The sequence below is a fragment of the Etheostoma spectabile genome, unplaced genomic scaffold, assembly GCF_008692095.1.
Source record: "Etheostoma spectabile isolate EspeVRDwgs_2016 unplaced genomic scaffold, UIUC_Espe_1.0 scaffold352, whole genome shotgun sequence".
Taxonomy (NCBI): Eukaryota; Metazoa; Chordata; class Actinopteri; order Perciformes; family Percidae; genus Etheostoma; species Etheostoma spectabile.
In genome coordinates, this window is record NW_022605591.1 from 566,354 (window position 1) to 581,978 (window position 15,625).

The window sequence follows — 15,625 nt, forward strand, 5'->3', positions numbered from 1 at the left end:
GATTTCTAGAAATGAGAGCTGCTCCATCCCAGGTGGGATGAATGCCGTCTCTCCGAAATAGACCAGGTCTTCCCCAGAAAGACTGCCAGTGATCCACAAAGCCCACATCATTATCTGTCATTTCCGCGCTGGCTATTGAGGTGGGTGTCACGATAATGATGTGGGCTTTGTGGATCACTGGCAGTCTTCGGGGAAGACCTGGTCTATTTCGGAGAGACGGCATTCATCCCACCGGGATGGAGCAGCTCTCATTTCTAGAAATCTGACAAGTTTATTAGTGGACCTAATCCTTGACAATCCAGAGTTGGGACCAGGAGGCAGAGTCACAGTTTTGACACACTCTCTGCTCCTCCCTTCCAGGAGTTACCTAGTAAAAACTCCATAGTGACGGTATCTGCCCCCCGACCATTGAAATTATTTAAATCAAAGGTAAACAAAATAGGAGCTGGCATGAAACCCTATATGATTAAAACCACAAGTCAATAGTGCAAAAGAATAGGAGAATTAAATGTGACTCAAACATCAGATCTCTCTCTTCTAAGGGATACTAGTAAATGAATTATATCAGATTCTATAATGATCTTTCTGTCTTACTGAAACCTGGCGGGTGATGGAGAATTGTTAGTCTAAATGAATCCACCCCTCAGTCATGTTAATACTCACATTCCTCGAGGCACAGCCAAGGAGGTGGAGTTGCAGCTTCTTCGATTCTAGTCTACTATTCAGCTCTAAACCTAAACTGAATTATAAATCCTTTGAAAGTCTTGTTCTTAGTCTTTCACACCCAATTGGAAATCACTGCAACCAGTTCATTTGTTATAGGTGTACTGAGCAGCATTTTTCTGCCTTGAATGGAATGTATACATCGCATAGACTGTATATATTAATTTTAACGGTCTATGATACATCGCTACGTGGCTTTACATATACCGTCCTGTATCACACAGGGACGAGGGAGGAAACCCAACAGCTGACCCTTTGGGGATGAAAACGAGCAGAAGTGTCTTAAATCATGTGTTCTGTGTACCCATTCATTATTTATTGGTACTGTATTATGTAATCATTTGTAATTAATTCCTGTTCACGCACTTGTATATGTTGTTGGTTGTGATACGGGACACTGATGATTGTGGGGGAGATATGTTTTTGCCTGTTATGTTTATTTTGGGCAATAAAGACGATTTTTGTAACAATGTTTTCTGAACATCAATGACAATAACTGAACAATAACTGAAATGCAAATGACACTGTGTCAAAACCCACACAATCGACAGACCGAGACGGCATCTTGGAAGTTTGTGATCAATTCTGTATGGTGATGTCACCAAGTGGTGTCCCATTTCATAGGGGTGTGTTTTCACCCTACCACTTACCCCTTGGTTTCAAGGGCCAAGGGGTGGGGTAAGGGCCAAGGGTAGGGGTAAGACGAAGGATTGGGATTCAGCCTTACTCTGGATGGGTTCACCCTGGCCTCCAGCACCACTGTAAGGAATCTTGGAGTTATCTTTGATCAGGACATGTCCTTTAATTCCCACATAAAGCAAATTTCAAGGATTGCCTTTTTTCACCTACATATTATTGCAAAAATCAGGAATATCCTGTCTAAAAATGATGCAGAAAAACTAGTCCATGCATTGATTACTTCTTGGCTGGGTCACTGCAATTCTTTATTATCAGGCTGCTCGAAAAAGTCCATAAAGACTCTTCAGCTGATCCAGAATGCTGCAGCACGTGTTCTAAAAGGAACCAGGAATAGAGATCACATCTCTCCTGTTTTAGCTTCTCTGCATTGGCTTCCTGTAAAATCCAGAATAGAATTTAAAATCCTTCTTCTCACCTACAAAACTCTTTATGGTCAGGCTCCATCTTATCTTAAAGAGCTTATAGTACCTTACAACCCTACAAGAGCACTACGCTCCCAGAATGCAGTGTGACTTGTGGTTCCTAGAGTCTCTAAAAGTAGAACGGGAGCCAGAGCGTTCAGCTATCAGGCCCCTCTCCTGTGGAACCAGGTTCCAGTTGGTTCAGGACGCAGACACCGTCTCCACATTTAAGAGTAGGCTTAAGACTTTCCTTTTTGATAAAGCTCATAGTTAGGGCATAGAATTGAATATTGTTAGGAAGTGAGGAGTCGCAGCGTCCGCCAACCGGCCCACCTGCTTCTCGTCATAGTTGCCAGATCTATCTAACATATAACAAGAAAGAATAAAAAACTAAAGGGAGACTGGCAACAGCCCGATCCGGTTGGGGAGAGTTCTAGCCTGACCAGGCCCCTCTCTTTACCCTGTCTCTCTGGTTATGCTTTGATAAAGCTTATAGTTAGGGCATAGAATTGAATTGTTAGGGAGTTAGAAGTCGCAGCGTCCGCCTAACCGGCCCACCTGCTTCTGTCATAGTTGTCAGATCTATCTATAATATAATCAAGAATAAATGAAACTAGAGGAGGACTTGGCATACAGCCCGACCTGGTTGGGGGAGTTCTAGCCGACCAGGCTCCCTCTTACCCTGGCTCTCTAGTTATGTAATAGTTTTAACAGCTGGGGACTTCCTTGACACACTGAGCTCTCTCTCTCTAGCTTTCTATCTTTCCATTTTGTGCATCCATGTCCCAGAAATGCTTGTTACTAACTAGCTCTGGGGAGTCATCCCCCGACCTTATGTTCTTTTTTCCCCACATGTTCCCTTGGATAGGGGGCTCCAAAATCATGGTAGTAGCTGTGGCCATGGTCCGCTAAACGTCCGCGATGCCATGTTCATCTTGCTACGCTCTGCTGTGTCCTGCCACATCCTGCTGTGCCTTGTAATGCCCACAGTGCCTGCTATGCCATGAACTACTACAAAGAACAGCTACAAACTACAATTCTTTTTCTATTTTTGTTATTTCCACTCTTCATTCTAACCCCAACCGGCCGTCAGACAACCGCCTACAAAAGCCTGGGTCTGTCCGAGGTTTCTGCCTAAAGGAAGTTTTCCTCGCCACTGTCGCACTGCTTGCTCTGGAGGAAACAACTAGAAGTTGGGTCTCTGTAAATTCCTTGTGGTCTAGACCTACTCTATCTGTAAAGTGTCTCGAGATAGTCTTGTTATGAATTGATACTATAAATAAAATTGAATTGAATTGAACTCATTCAGAAAATTTAATTTACATCTGGTACTTAGGGGTTGCAGATGCTCAGAGGTCAAGTGGGGTCAGCCTTCAACACCAAGGTTGCTCCTCTGGCCACAAGTCACTAAACACCAAAGTTGCTCCCCCCACATGTGACTATCCACTGCTTCTAATACCAGGATGGTTTAATTGCAGAGATTGAGTTTTACTTTGGGCTGTAAGAAAGCTTCTTCAATATAATTGCTAGGATCCAAATGTTCATTGTTTCTAGATTGGCAAGGAGTGTGGTGACATGTGAATGAGATTTACCCCTCAGTTACTGTAACTCCAGAAATTCCCTTTTCTTGCAGGGTGACAATGCAAGTAACATCGGCTCTGGCTGGACTGTTATGTCTTCTCGGTTTACAGGTTTGAGTCTTACGCAGCTGGTGTCGACTGTATTGTACATTCTGCAACCTCACTGAAGGTAGATGACTCAGCTGTTGAACTGAAAACAAATAAATATAGTGCATGCCTATAATCTGTTCTCTATACTCTAGGTCACTGAGTCCCTTCAAACTCATACAGTGCTTAAACACCATGCCAACAACTACCACCCAAGACCTCTTTCAATGCCACCTGCTAATGGCCTGCTGTTATGTACATTCAAGTATCATCAAGAGCCGAAAGAGCTCTACAATCCAAAGTACAGTACATGCCATATTTTAAGACTTAATGTTTATTGTAATCAATAAATTTTTTAAAATAAGCATTGCTTGACTTGAACCAACTCTGCATGAAGGACAAACCCACTGTTCTAGGTTGAGATGAGTGTTTTGGGTCTACTAGGTGTGCAGAGTAGATCTAAGTAAAGTCTGTTCAAAGAGAACCTATTATACTCATTTTCAGAGTTGTACTTGTACTCTTGGTGTCTACTAGAATAGGTTTCATTCCAAAATGATGTTCAAAAAACATGATTCTAATAGTTTCCATTGCTGCAGTGCTTCCACATAAATGGTCTGTCTTAGCTCTAGGCCTGGTTCCAAAAATTCCAGTTTGCGATTGGTCAGCTGGCCCACTTGTTTGGTTGGTCAAACAAATTTTAACAAGCCACTGGGTTGGCTGTGCATCTCAGGCAGCAGATTTTTTAATTTATTTAGTATTTTACTGTTAGAATCAGGTAAGCAATACTAGCATATCAAGTGTACAAACTTATGACGATGACAAATAAATAATAATAAATAAAAAACTCTTCAGAAGCAGACTGATACACCCACGGTGTAAGAAGGAGAGGTACCGCAGGTCATTCATCGCGGCCGCTGTCAGACTCTACAACACCAGCACTACCTGATAGTGTGTAGTTCTGTTCTGTTTTCATTTAATCCACACACTCTCTGTATATTTATCTGTATTATATTTTTTTGATAACAAGTACTTAACTTTACATATTATTCATGGTCACTGGTGAATATAACTTATATTAGGTTACCTACTTTTGCTTATTACTTTAATTATATATTCAATTTAATTTTAAAGTCACTTACTTACACTGCAATATTGTTTTATTGTGTTATTGTTGTTTTTTGTACTACGGCACACGCACCTTACTTACAAAACCTTATTAGACGCCACTTCTTCAGTCTACCTTCTGCACATTGTCTATTGTTTGCCTGTCTTTCTGGGTTTATTTTTTTTTGCTGTTATTGTTGAGAATGAGAAGGATTTCCCCACTGTGGGATGAATAAAGTATTATCTTATTTATCTTATCTTAAAAAACTACATACAGTACGTGCCGATACAAATGAGAAATAACAATACAAACAAAACAAAAAATACAAGACAAAGACAAAAATGTACAGTTAGAGGTTTTGAGAAAAAGGACTACCGTATCCACAATTTGAAATCTTATAGAGGTACAATACCGTATTAACATCTTTATAGAACATACTGGCAATGTCTAAAAAATTGTTACCGAAGCCAAACGCCTTAAGGGCCTGTAAAAGACATTTGTGCTCAATTGGTGTCAAAGGCCTTATAAAAGTCTACAAACAAAATAAGTGCCTCAGCCTGAACTGCATTTGATATCCAACAAATCTAATATGTCAATTTTCATAAATCTTGTTTGAGTCAGCTACAATAGAGTCTTGCCTCTTTAATCTGTTGAGTAAGCTAAAGCCAATATGTTCTATTCTCTTGTTAAAAGAGGGATAGGACACCAATAATCATTAGTAATTCTTTGTCAGGTTTGGGGATAATATAGATATATGCCTTGCTTCTTTGTAGCTGTCATCTCCCGTGAATGATGCAGTCTTTTTATAAAGGTTATGGAGATGTTCCCAAAAGTGTATTTAAAATCATAAGATAGGCGTCGATTCCTAGAGATTTACCCTTTTCACTGAAAATGGTGCATCTTTAATTCATCAAAGACAGGTCAAATTTACACATTGATTTAAATCCTCATCAGTTGAAGGGATGGTAGCTTGAACATTATCCAGGAAGTCTACAATTACTCGCATTAAATTGTGATCATATAAATTCCTAAAAATGTGGTGACAAAATTAGAATCCGTCAATATTGAGGGAGATAAAGATAAAGGTTTTCTTTTCCTTCTTCCAGCCATTTGGCTTTTGACCTAAAGAACGCTCCTTTTGCCAAGTCTAAATGCATGTGGTCCAGTTGTTGCTGGATTTTCCTTATTTCGAGTTCTTCTTCCAAAATAATGTTTGCTTTTGTCAGTAAAAGGTCAAGTTTGGCATCAATCAGCTTTCCCTATTTTTCTTTTTAATTCCTTACTTCTTTAACAACACATCTGATTTTGTATTTAAGGAATTCCCATGTTATCCTGTAGTTATCCTTTGGGCCGCCGAGGAATTCATCTGCTAGTTTTTTGATAGAGTCATTAAAAAAGTAATCATCCTTCAAAAGAGAGTGTTCAAGTTCCAATACCCTTGAAAACCTGAGGTCTCCTGACTTCAAATAATTTGTTCAAGGTCAGTTAATGGGACATGAAGATGATTAATATCTTGGTCCCAAATAGGGCTAAAGTTCCTTTCCTTGTGCCCATGAGGTGTAGCTTCTACGACGCCACCAATTTATTTTGTGATAAAAACAATAACAACAAAATGAGCACAAATAAAAGTTAAGGCTGGCAATTAACTAAGTCAATAGGTGTAAATTGAGCTACTTAACTGAGTTGACAAGGTGCAAAGTGAATTTCCTAAAGAACGTTCTTGCAAGAAAAGATATTTTAGTAAGCATCAAAGAGCTTGGATGACCATTCTCAGTATAAGATGAAGTTTATGTCTGCATAGACTTCCATGATACCTCGAAAGTCAATCTTCTTTCCGTTTCTGAATACAGAAAGGCCACAAAAGAAGCTTTCTTCCTTCTTCCTTTTTTCACAAGGGCCACCGTTCTTGGGCTGCTTTCTCTTCAGGGCACAGTACTTCTGTGAGCCTTAGTTGTGTGCTAGAAGAAACTTTGAGCCGTCGCTTCCTTCCAGACAGTCTGGCAAAAAATTGCATTGCCAAAAGGACGATGGCTGACTACTGGGCCGTCTTGTCGTCGCTGCCCGATGCGATAGACAATGTCGACTCTCCTTCAGGCTGTCACGAACATTAGAAGTCACTTTGTCCACGATCTCGATGATTCTGCTTTGATATTTTCTCCATCTTCCTCCTTCACACCATGAATCTTCAGAGAACACCTTCAGCTGTTATGTGGCAGTTAGTGATGTTTGCCTTAAGTTTTATTTTCGCTTATGATATCTTTATCTTTTATTCTCTTCCAAGGGTTTCTGTTGTTTAACATTCAAAGTAACCTGTTAAACAGTCAAGGTTGTTTTCCATTTGATCCGAAGTTGACCTGTGTTCCTCAGATAAAACACAGGATGGCTTCTAGAATATCAGCAGTCACTCTGTGTCACATTTTATCTTTTTGTTGGAGGTTTTATCTGGAAGTGGAATAACATGGGTCTCAGAGTCAAATTATGCGTCTGGATTGCTCAAACCAGACACCATCCCTTTCTGTCCACTAGTTTCATCCACATCCCACATGTGTTCTGAGTAATGTTAGTGTCGTCAGTTTTCTCCAGTGTCAAAGTCTTGATTTCCTTTTGACCATTCAGGTCCGACTTAGCTCAATATATAAGTTGTCACTGTGTTGCCTTCAAGTAAAAATAAATTTGCATCGGTTGTAAACTCAAACCCTCAGAGTTACTGATGGAGAGAAAATAATCACACACCCTACAGTTGTGTTCAAATATTAGCAGTTGTTCAAAAAGTGAACAATGCTCAAAATCCTTAGAATAGCTTTTAATTCCATAATATCAATGCATTGGGAACACTGCACATTCAACTCCAAATCAAAACATGACCACACTGATCAAGTTTGAAAAAAAACAGTATTTGTATCAGGATTTTTGCAAACTCAAACATTTACTGTATGAACTGAAAACTGTTCAAGGGTTGCTTTACTTTTAATCACTGCACTAATATTTACTTGCATAACCATCACTTCTGAGAAACTGTTTCACATCTGGTGCATGGAGACGACCATTCCGGCGATTGGGCTGACCATTCCATAACATCAGTCTTGTTCATCTGGAACCAAAACTTTGCCGCTTACTGGTGTGGTTTTGGGTCATTGTCTTGTTGAGACCCATTTCAAAGGCATTTCCTCTTCAGCAAAAGGGAGATTACTAATGTTGCCTCCTTCTCCTTTGGCCAGTCAATGTGTCCTTTGGCAAATTTCAACCTATCAGTACATGTCTTTTTCAACAATGGGACTTGGGGGGGGGGCCTCTCGCTGAATGCTTTGCTTTACCAGCCTTCTTGATCCTACAGAACTCACAGGTAACTTTAAGTCAGGGGGTCTCAAACTTTTGAACGTGCCCCCCCAAGCTGGTTCATTGCAGTTGGGGCCCTAGTGCCCTACGCCCAAACACCACTAACGATAGATAGATAGATAGATAGATAGATAGATAGATAGATAGATAGATAGATAGATAGATAGATAGATAGGCAGGCTATTATTTTTAGGCCAAATTATTATATTATTATTATTATCATCATAATAGCGGTAGGTATGCTATTATCATTACTAGGCTATTTTTATAATTGGCAGTAGTACAGACTTCTAATGTGAGCTTGCAGATATTATTATCATTATAGTAGTATATTATTATAGAATATTAGTATTTTATGAGTAGTAATAGGCTATCATCATTACTAGGCTATTGCTATATATTTATATGAGGTACATGCTTTATTGTGTTATTATTGTTTTTTATATTGATTATTTATTTATATATATATTATCATCATCATCATCAGTAGGCCATTATCATTACTAGGTGATTGCTATAATTGGGAATTGGCACCAGACCGTGATATTAAATTATGCTTATTATTGTTATTAAACTAGGTCCAATAGTAGGCATCATCTGCATTTTTTTAAAGAAGCTTGCAGGTTGGTGATATTAATGGGAGACCTGAGCCTGCTTTGCCTTGCAAAGATCCTCAATTCTGGCTCAATGTTGATAAACATAGCCTCAAATCATCCTCGATGTGGCACGATTACGGTATTTAGTTTTGAGTGCAGTCATTTTTGAGAATCCTGCCTCACACAATATGTTGACGCGAAAGGAATATGAAGGTTACAAGGCTACACAGGCTACAATTTAACTATCGTACTGTGACATCCACACATGAAACACCTAGATCTTAGACCTTAGGGCACTTTGAGGAGGCATCGCCACCAATTGTGCCATGTCGGCAGACAATAGTAAAACACGAGCCCGCTGCAGGGTTTGACCTGAGGATACTCAAAGACACTGGTTAGGTACCCGGAGAGGCCTCAAGGCACTGTGAGAACCAGGTCTGGCAAGGTTATCATAAAGCCAGATGACTGGATCTGTGGAACTCCAGTTAAAAAAAAGTTGAAATATGACTAATTAAAATATACTAAATGTATTGTGGGCAAACAGGGTGGTTCTTAATGTAAGTGTAAAAGGGTTTAATGGAGGTGAATTATGTTGCTAACGTCCCTCAAAGAGTTCACATTCTTTAATGCAATCCGGTCTCAGAGTTCACAGGAAAGAAGAGTGTTAAATAAGTAAGATTTTTTTATAATAGACCAATGTTTCACCGTGGTCAAAAGTGAGATAAAAGTTTGATGCAAACCTGGTGATAAACAAGTCGGTCACAGTTTATGCTTTTTTGATAGGGAGAGTGGCGCGATCTAAAATATCACACTGGGGGCAACAGAGGGAAATTACAGGGTATGGACAAGGTAGTTGGTTGGTGAATAATTAAGGAAGCCATGTGAATTCAAGGGGGTGGACGAGTGTCCACAAAGCGTAACTCCTATGGTGCCACTTTGATGCTACCTAGCACCTCACCCGCCGTTAGCATCCCATTGACTTCCATTCATTGTCCGATGTTTATTCTAAAGATCCAACAACATGTAAAAAGGCCCATTACCTTGTATCTCACGTTATGGCCGTAGCAGGAAGCAAGAATGTGCTGGAGTTGTTAGCATTTCCACATAGGGTGACTGCCGCTGGAAATGAAAATACGTACAGGGGATACTAAATATCATCTCCTGAAGTTTTTTTTATCCTGCGAAGTAATACAGCTTCTTAATCAACGGGATCGTCTTGAAAAGCCAGTTTTAAGAAAAAAAATGTTTATGTCTGCCTACACAATTAATAACCAACCCTGTTCTTTTTTATTCATGTGATAACAACAGCGCTAAAATGCACCTGATACAGATGGATGAAGATGAATGAGGAAATTAAAGAGAGCTATGTCAGGGGAGGAGACTGAGAGAAGAAACCTGCTCCCAACCAGACTCAGTTACCATAGTAAGTGACTCTGTTCGTTGGGAGTAACTGGTGATAATGCAAGCAAAGTTTCAGTGTTAAGTAGTGTTTTTAGAAATAGTGATTTTGATGGGATCATAGTAGTGCCCTAGCTCTCCATTCAAAGGCCATTGGACCCAAAACAAGAATACGATAAATCTTAAAAGTGGAGCTTCCATACCAAATTTGCTTTAAACTAAGTTTGACTCGGGTACTTTCACAAAAAGACCCTAGGTCCATTTTGACAAGGTTATGCATTAAGTTACCTCCCTTTCTGAAACGGGCTGAAGTTAACGACAGGTTTGATTAACCTCCCTTTTGAAACAAAACCAGAGTTTCATCTCAGGGTTAACAAACTCAGATTTTCACTAAACCTGCTTCTGACAAAGACCCCTGGTATTTAAAGTAAATGTTTTAAAAAGCATCAAAAGGCCAAAGCAGAACAGCTATTTTGTTTGTGTTTGCTAATTATATTATATTATTATTATGTATTTGTTAAGTACTTAATAATAAATAGTTTAAAAAATCAAGTGAAAGCACTTTGGGGTTTAAGTGTAATGAAAGGTGCTAGAATAGTACAACATTGCCCAATGGATGCCTGTTTACAAAAAGAAACTGTTCCAATCATTAATTTCTTATATTTGTCAGAATAAAAATTCAAAATAACAGCATACCTAATGAAAAAATTCCATTCATTATTTAATTTACAGGTGAGGTATGCAAAAACACATGTGCAGAGCCATCAGCAGAATGGAGACATGATCCAGTGATCCACACTGAAATTCCAGAAAGAGGAGACAAGAGGTAACCATGTGTTCTAACAATAATTTTTTAATCTCCCTATGTCAGTTTAATACAATTATTGTGTAGAACGTTTAGCAGAGTGTTAACAATGAATTAGATACAGTTAAAGTTTTACTACCAAGATGAAGGTTTTGCCGTCCCTCCAAATTCAATCTCCATTCAACATTATAAGTAATATCCAATATGATACACATATCCACTACTAACACGAATATTACACAACACACAGCACACTGGTTTGCAGCTTCCCTTCTGGTGGGTTGACTGGCAAGGGTGAAAGGTTCAGAGAGGAGTCAAGGCGTTGGATAGCGAGAGTACGACTGTCGTTGCTGGGTAGCGACATGAATTGTCAGCCTAAAAAGAAAAGAGACTACCTACTTATCAACCCTATCATCCAGTTTAAAGACAATATGTGACAGTATATGAGTGGTCTCTACCTGTAGGAGAATCTCTGTGTATGAGAGGCTCATCCAAAGGCAGTAAATCTTGAGGGTAAAATGAGATTTTTTTATAAACAAGGAATTCCCTTGTCTCTAAGGAAATAGTGAGAGGTCAAAAAAGAGGCTGAAAGCATTTTGTGTAAATTTCAGTCAATAAAAGATCTCACGATTACAGTTGTTCCACAGGAGTCCAAGCTGAAGCTGAACATTGCTCGGCACTGTCCGTCTCTGGGAAACAACTGGGGTCAATAGGGTGGTCCGGTTGGGGTGAGTGGGCGGATGGTGCGGTGGGTGTCGACTACCGCACCATCCTCCTTCTGGCAGACATACTGTCAGAGGAAACACTGCGAGTGTCAAGATTATTATAAACAAATAACAAAAGCTTCAGTCTGAACTTGTGGTGTGTACCTAGGAGTTCGCCAACAGGAAAGGTGCATTTGGACAAGACTGTCCTCCACTCTCAGAGACTCTGCATCCATAACAGACACGTCCACACTAGACACAAGACCCCCACAATGTCAGTTCCTGCATTGGAAAAGAAAAGGAGCAAACGTGCATTATCCAGCTGCAATGTGATGTACGCAACTGTATGATTTTTGTGAAGTGAATAACACTGTAAACAAGACAAACAGGATCATTTTTTTCATATTTTTATTTTTTTGAAGATCTTTTTTAATAGGAGGTTGTTTACCAAAATCCTCTCTGCATTAAGAATCTTTTAACTCACTAAAAGTTAGTGTTTATACATACTTAATTATGCTGACCGTTCATTTACTGAATCACACACACAGATAAGGCATTAGTTGAGTAATGAGAGAAAAAAAAAAAAGTACAAATGTAAATATCTGACAGTTAACATGTGACGTTGACAAAGTCTATACTACCTAAGCATGAGGGTGAGCTATAAATCATCCCATAGATGAGTTAATGGAAAGCACAACGGGAATTCTCCACTACAGAAAGTAAATGTTACGTCACATTAGGCATGAGCGCGCGCGCACACACACACACACAACACACGCACAAGCACACGACAGCACAAGCACACGCACACGCGATGGATTAAATTATCATTTAGTTCTCCTGGCTGAGTGGTGCGGTGTGTTATATTTATCTTGCTTTACTGTTTTCGTTCTCATTTTCCCAGATGTTTCTTTATCAGCTGTTTATGCAGTTGTTCGGCTGGCTGGCTCTTTGTCATTCTTTGTGTCGTTGTGTCTCTGCCCCCAGCAACATCCCTGTTGGCTGCAGGTATGGTCCTACTCTATGGTGCTGTGTTTGTGTGGTGTTTGTTGCCCCCCATCCCCATTTCTTTCCCTGTCCCACCAGTGACATCATAAATCATTATTAAATTAAATAAACACAGACAAGGAGTATATTAAAACTCTCCGTTAAAAGTAAAATTGTATCTGTAAACGGTAATCGCTCCTCATATTGTATACCAGGCTGCAAGGCAGAACGGTTTAAAAAAAATGTTTTTTTTTACATTTAAAAAAATTCTACTTTAAAGCGCAATTGCAATATCTCAATACCGGAGAATTTACCGAAGGTATCATGCGTCAGAATCATAACGGCCCATGCCTACTTCACATCAGATAAAAAATAAACATGATTACCAAATAGTTCATTCCAGAGCTGTGAGGGGGATCTCTACAGTCAAGTAGTCCTCTCCGCCTCACACACGCAACACCGATCTCCACCAAGGTCCCCAGTCTAGTTTGCGAGCTCGAGGAAGAGCTCCCACTGCAGATCGGGCTTAGCGTGGTGCAGCAGCCACAGCAGGCTCTTCTCTGTGCACTTCCCTCCAGCTTCAGGGAAACCGGAGCTGCACATTAGGGAGTCATCAGAAAGTTAGTCTCGCATTGCCAGACCTTCCTCCACAGCGATGCACATGAGGGTCTGGCTAGTACACAGAAATCCGGGATGGCAGGAAAACAAGTGTGATCTTGTTATTGGTTCTTTAAACCAATCACAATTGTCTTTTTGCGGAGCTAACGCTGAGAGGCGCCACGGTGCCTCTGCTAACAGCCCTGAAGGAACTTGTTTGTGTGGAACGTGTCCATTCAAAATAGTTTTAGTCGTCAACAGAAAACTCAGATTGGACACGATAGTTAGGTGGCTGTCTGGATTTAGCCGCAGAGATTGAGAAGAAGTTAACCATAGTGCCTCAGACATCACACCTGGGTTTAAATTATAACACAAAAGAAAAATAGTTCTGCAGAATTTCCGGCAGAACAAGGGCGAAATTGGAAGTGGAATGCTACTATATAGACTATCGGGTATTGAATAAATGCACCAACGTTCTGAACCAATGGTGACCAATCAATCACTCACCTGTGTATCAAACCCTCTGCTCTAAAGTGACGTGAGGTAAAACCTTCTCCGCTGGGTTCGTGTTAAGAGTAAGGTTGTAAAGAGAAAGCTGTACGTCTCGGTGCCACCACCTATATGCTGGAATTGACAGGAGGATGTTTCACATACAGTTATAAAAAACTGCTCAGTGTTGGTTAATCTCACCTTTAGGATTATTTGGGGTGTGGACAATGGAAAACAGCTGGTAGGAGTGCTCCATTAGGTAGGGGGAGCCTGGATACTTTGAGGCTGTCTGTGTCGCCTGGGTCAGGTTAAAAGGTCACCACCCCATCTACTGTCACCTTCTGCAAGGAAACATCAGGCGCAAAGACACCAAAGGTAACAGAAAACAATCCCTCAGAAAGGACTGTGTCTTTGGAATACAGATAGACAAGCAGATAGACAAGATAGACAGATAGACAGATAGACAGATAGACAGAGACGATAGAGCATGAGATGGGCAGCATATTCAAACACATTAGGAACCTAAAGGCTGTGTGGGGAATTGTACAGTTTATCCAAAACAGCTGTCAATGCCAAGAAAGTAGATAGAAATAATTATATCTACTTAAATACTTGTTAAAAATTGGGTAGAGTGGCAGTAGTGGGATTCCTTTTTTTAATATTTAATGTTTTACCAGACATCTTGAAAACAGAATATTAGTTTTCAATATCTTAATATTACAAAGAGCATTTTTCGACATTGATTATAATAACTGCATTACATATTACAAAATAAGCCAAGTGATAGACAGTGCAATAAATGTTTCCTATTTTTCCTACATCAGACACAACCTCTAAAATAAGACCTAGGTTTTTGGCGTTTTGTTGCATTTGTAACATGATACCAATACTATTTTTTTTTTAATCTTTTTAACATTAAATATTCATAAAGAAAACAAGTTAAAATACATGAGAACGCCTGTACTGTTGGTAAAAGACGGGATTGTGGAGATGAAAGGAGTGTTAAGGGCGGAGGTGCGTGCGTGTTTGCGGCCAGGCTTATCTCCCACTGACTACACAGGAAGAAAAAAATCCACAGACATGGACTGGCTGTACCGTCCCTCACAACACCACTCTGGAAGAGTAACAGCAGACATACTGAAAGGAAAACACACTCAGTACAAAACATTTGCGAACAGTAATGGTTTTGCAGAAGTACAATTGATTTCTATTTCTATTATCAAATTTCACAAAAAAGCAAAGATGAGAGAAATGTCCTAAAAATACACGAATTTGTACAATTAAAATATAGATTTGTTTTTCTCATTCTTTAAATGTCAAGATACCTCAGATCTACACAGTGGGAGTAGTGACAATGCTATAGTACATCTTGGATACACTTAATGTTTCCACCATGGGCTCAAGAGGATCGACCTCCATTCTACCCCTGAAGGCCAATCTTGTATCCCTTCTTTATTTCAGAGTCAGCAGAGCTGGCCTTTCACTTCCATCCTCATGCCTCTATCATGAATTGACCAATAGACTAACGGAGAAAGAATATAAATGGACAGTCCAGAGCGGTCAGACACCTAGCTCGTAGCTCATCTGTGGGGTGAGAAAGGGACTGAGCAAGGAGAATTTCACTCTTGTATTTAACAGTAACAGCACATAATGTAAACGGTATACTAATTCAAAGCACAGGAACAGTGGTTGTCAACAGTGAGGACGTTGCTCTGAATTCGGTACAGGGAAGATTGTGACAACTCTAAATCAACGCCTTCTCATGGGAAAAAAATACCCACACACAGCATCCAGAAAAAAAAACACGCTGCACTAAAAGCACGATTTTTAAATTGATCGGGCAGGCCTAATCCACAGTGAATATAAAACAATATTGTTTAATTCCGTTCAAATACCTTGACAAGTATGAGAGAGGCTGAGGAGATGACGCGCGAGGGTGTAGGTCGAAACAACGCAATGAGATGTGTAGCCCAGAGAGAAGCTTCAATCAGGACAATATCTTGCTTCTATGGGCAGGTGGTCCCGTACTGTGGAACATCACAGCCCTGTCGCCTAACAGGCTCCCTTGCTCATGACAAAAGGTTTTCATCACTTATTCTGTATGTGAACGCCACAGAG

General features: G+C 39.9%; 1 long non-coding RNA gene across 1 annotated transcript in view; it reads right to left on the minus strand.

Annotated features, from left to right (window-relative positions):
- The window catches only part of LOC116686356 (uncharacterized), a 20,034-nt gene that overhangs the window by 3,449 nt on the left and 960 nt on the right, over nucleotides 1–15,625 (minus strand). The gene's annotated exons all lie outside the window — the stretch shown is intronic.